This window comes from Pongo abelii, chromosome 2 (assembly GCF_028885655.2).
Source record: "Pongo abelii isolate AG06213 chromosome 2, NHGRI_mPonAbe1-v2.0_pri, whole genome shotgun sequence".
In the NCBI taxonomy this organism is placed as follows: domain Eukaryota; kingdom Metazoa; phylum Chordata; class Mammalia; order Primates; family Hominidae; genus Pongo; species Pongo abelii.
Genome location: NC_085928.1, coordinates 194,014,567 through 194,026,799, shown reverse-complemented (window position 1 = coordinate 194,026,799; position 12,233 = coordinate 194,014,567). Strand labels below are relative to the sequence as shown.

General features: G+C 41.9%; 1 pseudogene; it reads left to right on the top strand.

The window, feature by feature from the left end:
* LOC100442412 (putative elongation factor 1-alpha-like 3) overlaps positions 1 to 5,254 on the top strand; it is a 28,349-nt pseudogene extending 23,095 nt beyond the window's left edge.
* Positions 5,255 to 12,233: the final 6,979 nt, after the last annotated feature.

Below are 12,233 nucleotides of genomic sequence, written 5' to 3'. Positions count from 1 at the left end.
CACGTATGACTATCACTGCCTCCAGGTGGCACGTGAACTTGTTAGACCCTGCTGCTATCTCTTTTACTTACTTTCTTTCTTTCCTTTCTCTTTCATTCTCTTTCTTTTCTCTATCTTTCTTTCTTTCCTTTTTCTTTCTTTTCTTTCTTTCTTTTTCTTTCCTTCTTTCTTTCTTTCTTTTTGTTTCCTTCTTTCTTTCTCTCTCTCTCTCCCTCCCTCCCTCCCTTCCTTCCTCTTTTTTTTTGAGACAGAGTCTCCCTCTGTCTCCCAGGCTGGAGTGCAATGGTGCAGTCTTGGCTCACTGCAACCTCCGCCTCCCAGGTTCAATCGATTCTCCTGCCTCAGCCTCCCAAGTAGCTGTGATTACAGGCGCCTGCCACCATGCCTGGCTAATTTTTTGTATTTTTAGTAGAGACGAGGTTTTACCATGTTGGTTGGCTGGCCTCAAACTCCTGACCTCAGGTGATCTGCCCACCTTGGCCTCCCAAAGTGCTGGAATTACAAGTGTGAGCCACCATGCCCGGCCCCCTACTGCCATCTTTCAAAAAAGAAAGCATGTTGGGGGGGTCCCTATTAATATAAGCAACTTCATACACTGAGGTTTTAAACATGACTTCAGTATAGTTAAGACTTTAAAGTAAGAGGAAGCCATTAGCACTGCTCCAGTGACGACACATTTCTGCTTCCTCTTCTCCAAGCTGATTTGCCATGCCTTTTTAGTGTTTCAAAAGCAATCTGGACCCAGGTTTACCCAATGAAGGGAGTGATTAATGGAGTAGGGGGTGGTGGCAGAGGTAATACTTTTTTAAAATAAAAGCTGACTTATGATTTTTTTTTTTTTAAACAGAGTTTCTCTCTTGTTGCCCAGGCTGGAGTGCAATGGCGCGATCTTGGCCCACAGCAACCTCTGCCTCCCGGGTTCAGGCGATTAACCTGCCTCAGCCTCCAGAGTAGCTGGAATTACAGGCATGCACCACAACACCCAGCTAATTTTTTTTCATTTTTTTTTTAAATTATACTTTAAGTTCTAGGGTATATGTGCACAACGTGCAGGTTTGTTACATATGTATACATGTGCCATGTTGGTGTGCTGCACCCATTAACTCGTCATTTACATTAGGTATATCTTCTAATGCTATCCCTCCCCGCTCCCCCTACCCCATGACAGGCCCCAGTGTGTAATGTTCCCCACCCTGTGTCCAAGTGTTCTCATTGTTCAATTCCCACCTATGAGTGAGAACATGCGGTGTTTGGTTTTCTGTCCTTGCGAGTTTGCTCAGAATAATGGTTTCCAGCTTCATCCATGTCCCTACAAAGGACAAGAACTCATCCCTTTTTATGGCTGCATAGTATTCCATGGTGTATATGTGTCACATTTTCTTAATCCAGTCTATCATTGATGCACATTTGGGTTGGTTCCAAGTCTTTGCTATTGTGAATAGTGCCGCAATAAACATACATGTTCATGTGTCTTTATAGCAGCATGATTTATAATTCTTTGGGTATATACCCAGTAATGGGATGGCTGACGCCCAGCTGATTTTTTTGTATTTTTTGTATTTTGTTTTAGTAGAGATGGAGCTTCTCCATGTTGGTCAGGCTGGCCTCAAACTCCCAGACTTAGGTGATCCGCCCGCCTTGGCCTCCCAAAGTGCTGGGATTCCATGCATGAGCCACTGCGCCTGGCTGCTGACTTATGATTTTAAAGAAAAGGTCATGAGCTATTAGCCTGAAAGTTTATGTTATTTTTGGCCCTGCTAGTGTTTTTTTTTTTCTTTTTTTAAAGTTAGTTGTGTAACACTTAAACATTGAGAGATTTCACATAAAAACTGTTTCTGGCTTCATTTGAAAAATAAGATCTAGCAATACCAGGCTCACGTTTCTGCTTGACAACAATCTGCCAAAGCTCAGAAGTAGTGAAACCCTTTGGATGGTTCATATTCACTCTAGATCACTGCAGTCTCCATCGCCCCTCCTGTCTCATTCCTGAGCAGCTCTCCTCATTTATGTTACCTGGTTGGCCTCTGTAGGTGTTTGACTTTGGCTTCCAACGTTAAGAATTTCTTGTGTGATTCTTTTTTTAACTTTTTTTTTTTGAGAAGGAGTCTTGCTCTGTCGCCCAGGGTGGAGTGCAGTGGCGAGATCTCTGCTCACTGCAAGCTCTGCCTCCTGGGTTCACGCCATTTTCCTGCCTCAGCCTCCCGAGTAGCTGGGACTACAGGCACCCACCACCACACATGGCTAATTTTTTGTATTTTTAGTAGAGATGGGGTTTCACCATGTTAGCCAGGATGGTCTTGATCTCCTGACCTCATGATCCACCCATCTCGGCCTCTCAAAGTGCTGGGATTACAGGCATGAGCCACTGCGCCCAGCCTCTTTTTTTAACTTTTAAGTTCAGGGGTACACGTGCAGATTTGTTATATAGGTAAACTTGTGTCGTGGGGATTTGTTGTACAGATGATTTCATCACCCAGGTATTAAGCCTAGTACCCATTATTTATTTTTCCTGATCCTCTCCCTCCTCCCACCCGCCACCCTCCGATAGGCCTCAGTGTGTGTTGTTCCCCTCTATGTGTCCATGTGTTCTCATCATTTAGTTGGTACTTATACGTGAGAACATGCAGTACTTGGTTTTCTGTTCCTGTGTTAGTTTGCTAAGGATAATGGCCCCCAGCTCCATTCATGGTCCTGCAAAGGACATGAACTCATTCCTTTTTATGGCTGCATAGTATTCCATGGTGTGTGTACCACATTTTCTTTACCCAGTCTATCATTGATGGGCATTTAGGTCAATTGCATGTCTTTGCTATTGTGAATAGTGCAGCAGTGAACACATGCATGCATGTGTCTTTATAATAGTGATTCTTAAATAGCCTTGGGAAGTAATTTCAAAATACCATTCCATGCATAGGTAATCATAGGTCTTATCAGATTAATGTATGTAATTAATTGGTTCATGATGGAAGCCAGACATGACAAGATTAATTGGGCCAAGGTCATCAGTGGTTTAACCTGTTTTATTCTAGAATTATTTCGGGCAGGGAAGGCTTTAGGGAAAGTAATAAGTGGCTTACAGAGCAAAGAGAGAGCAGTCGCCTCAGTGAAGGTTTACAGATTGAGGTAGCACAATGCAGTAAGAAATGTCTAAGACCAAAACCTTTCTATGAGAATCATGTCACCCTCTCAGCCTCGGTTTCCTTATCTCTAAAATTGGGAGAGTAAAATCTATCTTGTAGGAGTCTTATGTGGTTTGAGATAATGTATGTATAGTGCCTTGCCCATCTTAAGCAATTAATAGCAGTAAATTGCAGCAGAAATAACAGTAAAAATGGCAGTAACAGTTATCCTGTCTAGCCTAAGATTTCCCAGGTTGCTTCAGCCTAAATGGAATATTCTGAACTTAAAATGTCTGGGTTGACTGCAGCAACCCCAGTTCCTGTAAGCATAAGGCCCTTTTCTCTTAGCCTCACTCAGCTGGATACTGATAGGATTCACCCTTCTGCTGTCCTCAGCATCACTCTTTATCACTGGAGAATCCCTGCCCCTTTGGGAAGTTTGTGGTTGTTTTTTCTTTTTTTAAAAAGTGACATTACTCTTTTTCGCAACAGGTTTGCCGCTAGAACACAGGTGTCATGAAAACTACCAAGCCAAATGGGAAAGGAAAAGACGCATATCAACATTATTGTCATTGGACTTGTAGATTCAGGCAAGTCCACCACTACTGGCCATCTGATCTACAAATGTGGCGTCATTGACAAAAGAACCATTGAAAAATTTAAGAAGGAGGCTGCTGAGATGGGAAACGGCTCCTTCAAGTATGCCTGGGTCTTGGATAAACTGAAAGCTGAGCATGAATGTGGTATCACCATTGATATCTCTTTTGTGGAAATTTGAGACTAGCAAGTACTACGTGACTATCATTGATGCCCCAGGACACAGAGACTTCATCAAAAACATGATTACAGGGACATCTCAGGCTGACCGTGCTGTCCGGATTGTTGCTGCTGATGTTGGTGAATTTGAAGCTGGTATCTCCAAGAATGGGCAGACCCGAGAGCATGCCCTTCTGGCTTACACACTGGGTGTGAAACAACTAATTGTTGGTGTTAACAAAATGGTTACACTGAGCCACCCTACAGCCAGAAGAGATACAAGGAAATCGTTAAGGAAGTCAGCACTACATTAAGAAAATTGGCTACAACCCCGACACAGTAGCATTTGTGCCAATTTCTGGTTGGAATGATGACAACATGCTGGAGCCAAGTGCTAACACGCCTTGGTTCAAGGGATGGAAAGTCACCAGTAACGACGAAAATGCCAGTGGAACCACACTGCTTGAGGCCCTGGACTGCGTCCTACCACCAACTGGTCCAACTGACAAGCCCTTGTGCCTGCTCCTCCAGGATGTCTACAAAATTGGTGGTATTGGTACTATTCCTGTTGGCTGAGTGGAGACTGGCATTCTCAAACCTGGTATGGTGGTCACCTTTGCTCCAGTCAACGTTATAACTGAAGTAAAGTCTGTCAAAACGCACCATGAAGCTTTGAGTGAAGGTCTTCCTGGGGACAATGTGGGCTTCAGTGTCAAGAATGTGTTTGTCAAGGATGTTCGTCACGACAATGTTGCTGGTGACAGCAAAAACGAACCACCAATGGAAGCAGCTGGCTTCACTGCTCAGGTGATTATCCAGAACCATTCAGGCCAAATCAGTGCTGGCTATGCCCCTGTACTGGATTGCCACATGGTTCACATTGCATGCAAGTTTCCTGTGCAGAAGGAAAAAATTGATCACCGTTATAGTAAGAAACTGGAAGATGGCCCTAAATTCTTGAAGTCTGGTGATGCTGCCATCGTTGATACGGTTCCTGGCAAGGAACCATGTGTGTTGAGAGCTTCTCAGACTATCCACCTGTGGGTCGCTTTGCTGTTCATGATATGAGACAGACAGTTGTCGTGGGTGTCATCAAAGCAGTGGACAAAAAGGCTGTGGAAGCTGGCAAGGTCACCAAGCCTGCCCAGAAAGCTCAGAAGGCTAAATGAATGTTATCCGTAATACCTGCCACCCTGGTCTTCTTAATCAGTGGTGGAAGAACAGTCTCAGAACTGTTCGTTTCGATTGGCCATTTAAGTTTAATAGTAAAAGACTGGTTAATGATAACAATGCATTGTAAAATCTTCAGAAGGAAAGAAGAATGTTTTGTGGACCACTTTGGTTTTATTTTTGTGTGTGTGGCAGTTTTAAATTATTAGTTTTAAAAATTAGTACTTTTTAATGGAAACACTTGACCAAAAATCTGTCACAGAATTTTGAGACCCATTAAAACAAAGTTTAATGAGAAAAAAAAAAGTGACTTTTATTTTTTGAGATGGAGTTTCACCCGTTGCCCAGGCTGGATTGCAATGGTGCAGTCTCGGCTCACTGCAATCTCCACCTCCCGGTTGGTTTCAAGTCTGTCTCAGCCTCCCAAGTAGCTGGGATTACAGGCACCCACCACCACGCCTGGCTCATTTTTTGTATTTTTAGTAGCAACAGGGTTTCACCATGTTGGTCAGGCTGGTCTCGAACTTCTGACCTCAGGTGATCCACCCACCTCGGCTTCCAAAGTGCTGGGATTACAGGTGTGAGCCACCGCACCCGGCCTAAAAAGTGATTTTAGATAAGCATTTGCCAAAGCATTTTCTGTAAAACATTAATTCCAGAGAGTGTTAAATGCTGTTTCTAAAATATTATTTTTGTTATTTCATGTTTGATATGGTTTGGCTGTGTCCCCATCCAAATCTCATCTTGAATTGTAGCTCCCATAATCCCCATGTGTCATGGGAGGGAACTGGTGGGAGGTAATTGAATCATGGGGGCGGGTTTTTCCCATGCCGTTCTCCTGATAGTGAAGAAGTCTCACGAGATCTGATGGCTTAAAAAAGGGCAGTTCCCCTGCACACGCTCTCTTGCCTGCCACCATGTAAGACATGCCTTTGTCCTTCCTTTGCCTTCCACCATGATTGTGAGGCCTCCCCAGCTGTGTGGAACTGAGTCCATTAAACCTCTTTTTTCTTTATAAGTTACCCAGTCTCAGGTATTTCTTCATAGCAGTATGAAAATGGACTGATAAAATGTTCAAATAAGTCTGAGAAATGCTGAACTAAACAAGACTAACCAGCTTTCATTGTTGCAGGATTTCTCAGAGTATTTAGCTTATATTATAAATATATTTTATGTATTATATATAATATATATTTATATTTTTATATATTTTATATTTAATATATAAATATATTAAATCTATAAATATAAATATATAAAAATATAAATATATTTATTATATATTATATATATTTATTTTATATATATTCAGAGATGGAGTCTCACTATGTTGCCCAGGCTGGTCTTAAACTCCTGGGCTCCTAGAAATCCTCCTGCCTCAGCCTCCTAAAATGCTGAAATTACAGGCATGAGCCACTGCACTTGGCCTAGCTAATATATTAATGTAACTTTTGACTATGATATACACAATTTTCCAAACTTAGTTGATTTTGGAAATTTTCTCTTTTTTTCAGAATATCTTGCAGGGTTAGTATTTCATGGATTATTTTGTGGAAATACTGTTTTAAGTAAATAGAAATCTAGAAAAAAACTTGAAAAAATTGTCTCAAATGTGCTACATATAGAATATAAAATGCAAATAGCATATATACAAATGAATGAAGAAATTTTTAAAAACCTGATTAAGTATTTTAAAACCTAAAGATTGTTGAGAACTATAAGCTGCAAGCAAGTAGAAAGTAAAATAGACATAAATTTTAATCCGTGAATCCTTGAGCAATTTAAACTTAGACTGACTCAAGGAGGAATCTTTTTTTTCCCTTTTCCTTTAGATCAGTGACCTGACAGCTGCAGGCCACATGCCATCTACCTAGATCTAATATTAGGATGAAAGTTGAAAAAGATGCTTTGGTATCACGACTTATCGAATACACGTATACGGCAACTTTAGTTGCTGAAAAACAATGCTGATTTTTTTCTCACTGGTGGTCTCCTATAATCAATAAAGTATACAGTTTCTGTTTTAAGAATACACACTTTTTCCTCAGGGTCTCAACAATTGAATTGTTTTGATTGAAAGAAATTGCAGCCTGCCAGGTGTGGTGGCTATCGCCTGTAATCCCAGCACTTTGAGAGGCCGAAGTGGGCGGATCACTTGAGCTCAGGAGTTTGAGACCAGCTTGGCCAATATGGCAAAACCCCCGTCTCTACTAAAGATACAAAAATTCGCCAGGCGTGGTGGTGCATGCATGTAATCCCAGCTACTCCAGAGGCTGAGGCAGGAGAATCACTTGAACCCAGGAGGCAGAGGTTGCAGTGAGCCGAGATCATGTCACTGCACTCCAGCCTAGGTGATAGGGTGAGACTCTGCCTCAAGAAAGAAAGAGAGAAAGAAACAGCAGGAGAGAGGGAAGGAGGGAGGGATCACTAGTGATAACAACCTTTACACCAAAGTTGTTTATCTCTTCTTCTGGTCAAAAGTCCATATTTATCAAGCAAAACACTTAAGAGAAGTATTGGAGAATGGCTGGGATTGACTATTCTGTCTGACAAGTCCTGTTTTTTGGAGAAGGCTCTGTTTTTTCTGGACTATTGGTCCTGCTTCTCTGGCTTAGAGGGATCCTGTTGATTCCCAGGTAGTGACCTGACAGGTGCTCAGTCCATTCTTCACAATACAATGTGGGAGAATTCTCCATATACATCTCATAATGAGATGTTAGACATATCGTACCATTTTATTCCGTTGAGTGAGTAAGTATCTAATTGTCATTCTGGGAGGATTAAAATCCCAAGACCTGCCTATGGGCTGTGATTATTATTTTAGCTGAGTAGATTTAGAAGGGTGTTCTGGGGAGAGGGAACAGCTAGAGTAAGAACAGGGAAAATACAATGTTGGCAGGACCTCAGATTTGACTAGGAGAGTGACAGGAGATGAGGCAGTGGTATTTTGAGGGCCAGATCACGGAAGACTTTGCTTTTATTTTATAGCCCAGTGTTTCCCTAACTCAAATAAGGCTCAGACCCCTTTTAAGAGGAACAATTCTCTCAAACCCCTGATGTTGACTTCTTATTTACATTATAATATTACTTAAACAAATCCGTTGATAAAGCTTTGTGCAAAGTCATTATGCTTACAGTTCTTATAGCACTATAAAGTTAAAATTAATTTACAAATATTGTTTTGCTAAAATTAGATAATTGCTGTCAATTTCTTTCCTGTTTTTAACAAGGAGTTAGTTTTTGAACACCTATCTGTTATTGTTGGGCCAATGAATCTGATAGTGCATCTCAATGTAACAGTACTTTAAAAAATTTTTAAAGCAGGCCAGGCACGGTGGCTCACGCCTGTAATCCTAGCACTTTGGGAGGCCAAGGCAGGCAGATCACCTGAGGCCAGGAGTTTGAAACCAGCCTGACCAACATGGTGAAACACCATCTCTACTAAAAATACAAAAATTAGCTGGGCGTCGTGGCATCCACCTGTAATCCCAGCTACTAGGGAGACCGAGGCAGGAGAATCGCTTGAACCTGGGAGGTGGAGGTTGTAGTGAGCCAAGATTACCCCATTGCACTCCAGCCTGGGCAACAAGAGCGAAACTCCGTCTCAAAAGAAAAAAAAAATTTAAAAAGCAATGCTTCATACTAACTACTACCCATATTACTAATGAAGTAATGTAACAATGAAATAACAAGGGAAGTTGTTACCGCAAAGGAAATGTGCAATGCTTTCCTTTATAATGATGAATGCGCAATATGACTGATCATAACATGCCTATACTTCTGTGTACTTTAGGAAGACTTGGCTTCTCTATGAAAATATGTGAACCCTTTGGCTGTATAACATGCTGTCATGTCATCTGGCTTTCATCTGGCATTATTTAAAACTTAAATTCTCTTGTTTTCTAATTTGCCTGAGGCCATTAAAGAGTGCATTATTCTTTCACACCACGTGGTTTCCATAATGTCAAATATAAAACTTAGGTCGGGCACAGTGGTTCATGCCTGTAAATCCCAGCACTTTGGGAGGCCGAGGCGGGCGGATCGCCTGAGGTTAGGAGTTTGAGACCAGCCTGACCAACATGGTGAAACCCTGACTCTACTAAAACTACAAAAATTAGCCGGGCATGGTGGCGGGCGCCTGTAATCCCAGCTACTCGGGAGGCTGAGGCAGGAGAATCGTTTGAACCCGGGAGGCGGAGGTTGCAGTGAGCCGAGACTGCGCCATTGCACTCCAGCCTGAGCAACAAGAACGAAACAATGTCTCAAAAAACAAACAAACAAAACAAAAAACAAATATAAAACTTGATTTATTAACTAACTTTAAAAAAGGTCTTTTTCCATGAAAATGCCTTTCATTGAAAAATTGAGCTGCAAAGAGAGCTTCTGTCTTGATAACTGTTAGAAGAATTCAACGTGAGTACCATAGCAGATATGGGGTGACTGTTAGCATGTGACATTAGCTCTAGACAAGCTAGGTAGGCGAGGGTGTCAGGCTGTTGCAGTACAGCATTTCTGCCAATGAATGGACCACCATCTATCCAGTTCCACAACCACCCACGTGTTACCGTTGACATTTCTTTCTCATTGCCCTGTATCTAATCCATCCACATGTTCTGTTGATTTTACCCCTTAAATTTCTCTTGAGTTCATCTTTTTCTCTCCATCTTTTCCGTCACAACCTTAATCCAAGCCACCATGATGTCTTTCCTCCATAACAACAGTCACTTCTAGGTGGCCTCTTCTCTCCCATTCTAGCGGTCTCGAATTCTTTCTCCAGTCTGCCAGCCACAGTGCAGTTTCCAAAAGATACTTTTTTTTTCTGTTTTTTGTTTGTTTGTTTTTTGAGACTGAGTCTTGCTTTATCACCCAGGCTGGAGTGCAGTGGCCAGATCTCGGTTCACTGCAAACTCTGCCTCCTGGGTTCAAGGGATTCTTGTGCCTCAGCCTCCCGAGCAGCTGGGATGACAAGTGTGTACCACCACGCCCAGCTAATTTTTGTATTTTTAGTAGAGATGGGGTTTCACCATGTTGGCCAGGTTGATCTCGAACTCCTGACCACAGATGATCCACCCACCTCAGCCTCCTTTCAAAGTGCTGGGATTAAAGGCTGTGAGCTACCACGCCCGGCCCCAAAATGGAAATTTAATTTCTCAACTCCTAACATATTCACCCTTTTGAAACTTTTCAGTTGTTGCCTTTTGCTCCTGAAGACCTGTAACAAGATCTACATGTTTGGAGATGCTCCCTTCCGTCTACCACCGCCTGGTCTTCGTTGTTTCCTCTGCTTCAACTGCTCTGTCTGCTGCCCACTTCCACTGTCTTCATTTCACACACTCCTTCTTCCTTCAAATGAAACACACACCTCCTTTCCTTGTACTTACTACAATCATCATTTAAATTTTGATTAGTGTTTATTTGGGAGTCTAAGCCCCATGAGGGCTGGAACCATGTTTGTTTTAGCTCCACTGCATCTCCACCAAACATTTGATGAATATGTTTAGTACATTACACAACATAAATATTATTTAGAAATACCCACAATTCTGGCCGGGCGCGGTGGCTCACGCCTGTAATCCCAGCACTTTGGGAGGCTGAGTTGGGCCGATCACTTGAGCTCAGGAGTTTGAGACCAGCCTGGACAATATAGTGAAACCCCGTCTCTACTAAAAATACAAAAATTAGCCAGGTGTGGTGGGACACGCCTGTGATCCCAGCTGCTCTGGAGGCTAAGGCAGGAGAATCAGAATCACTTGAACCCTGGAGGTGGAGGTTACAGTGAGCCGAGATCTAAAAAAAAGAAAAGAAAAGACACACAATTCTACACTGCAACATAGATTCTCTAGCCCCCTTGCCTGAGGGTTGGGAAGTATCGCCCCTCTAAACAGTTCACAACACAAACACATTTTGAGGGGGTAATTTTGTAAGTATAATTCTTTCACTCAGACTGTACTTGGACAGACCAAGACAGTACTACAGTGTATTGAAGCCTGCCACCAGGGCTGTCTGGTGTTCATCTATTCTTTTTTAATAAAAAACAAACTATAATCAACATATATGAAGTATTTCAGCGGGATTTAGAAGCTTTTTAAAAAATATGATGATATCAGATCTGCAGTTTTGGGTGTTACAGTGTTTGAGGCATTGTTGGAAGGTACTAGAATCTTTGGTGAGGTGGTATCTCATTACTATTTTAATTTACATTTCTGGGCCAGGCGTGTTGGCTCACGCCTATAATCCTAGCACTTTGGGGGGCCGAGGTGGGTGGATCACAAGGTCAGGAGTTCAAGACCAGCCTGGCCAATATGGTGAAACCCCATCTCTACGAAAAATACAAAAATCAGCTGGGTGTGGTGGCTGGTGTCTGTAGCCCCAGCTACTCCAGAGGCTGAGGCAGGAGAATTACTTGAACTCTGGAGGTGGAGGTTGCAGTGAGCTGAGGTGGCACCACTGCACTCCAACCTGAGGGACAGAGAAAGACTCTGACTCAAAAAAAAAAAAAAAAAAAAAAAAAAAAAAATCAATTTCCCTGATTATGAATGAGATTGGGTGTCTTTTCATATTTGAGGGGCTGCTCAAGTTTCCTATTCTGTGAGCTGTCTGTTCGTGTCATTTACGTATTTTCCTATTGGGTTATCTGCCGTTTCTTACTGAACTTAGAAATTATTTTGAATATTTTTTATTCAAAAACTTTGTCAGTTATAACTTGTGGTTTATCTTTTCAATTTATGCCATCTTTTAATACGGCAAAAATTATCAATCTTTCTTCCTTTATTTTTTGTTTCTTGTTTAAAGAGTTCTTTCCTACTCCCAAGTTCATAAAGATATTTCCTATCTTCTTCTGAAAGTTTTTAAGTTTTCCCTTTCACATTTAAGCGTTTGATCTACCTGAAATGGGTTTTTTCTGTGTGGTATGAAGCGGTAATCCCTGATTGTTTTTTCATATGTATAACCAATTGTTCCAGTACTATTTACTGACTCTTCTTGCTTTCCACACGGATTCGTAAGGTTTTCTGTCACAGATCAAGTTACATGGATGCACCAGTCTGTTTGGGGGCTCTTTATTCTATTGCACTGGTCTATCAATCCGTGTGCAAGAATACGCTGCTTTATGATACAGTAGTGTCTTCACACTAGCTAACTAGCTAGTTGTTATAAAGATGGACAAGTCACTTTACCTTCTCCTTCTTC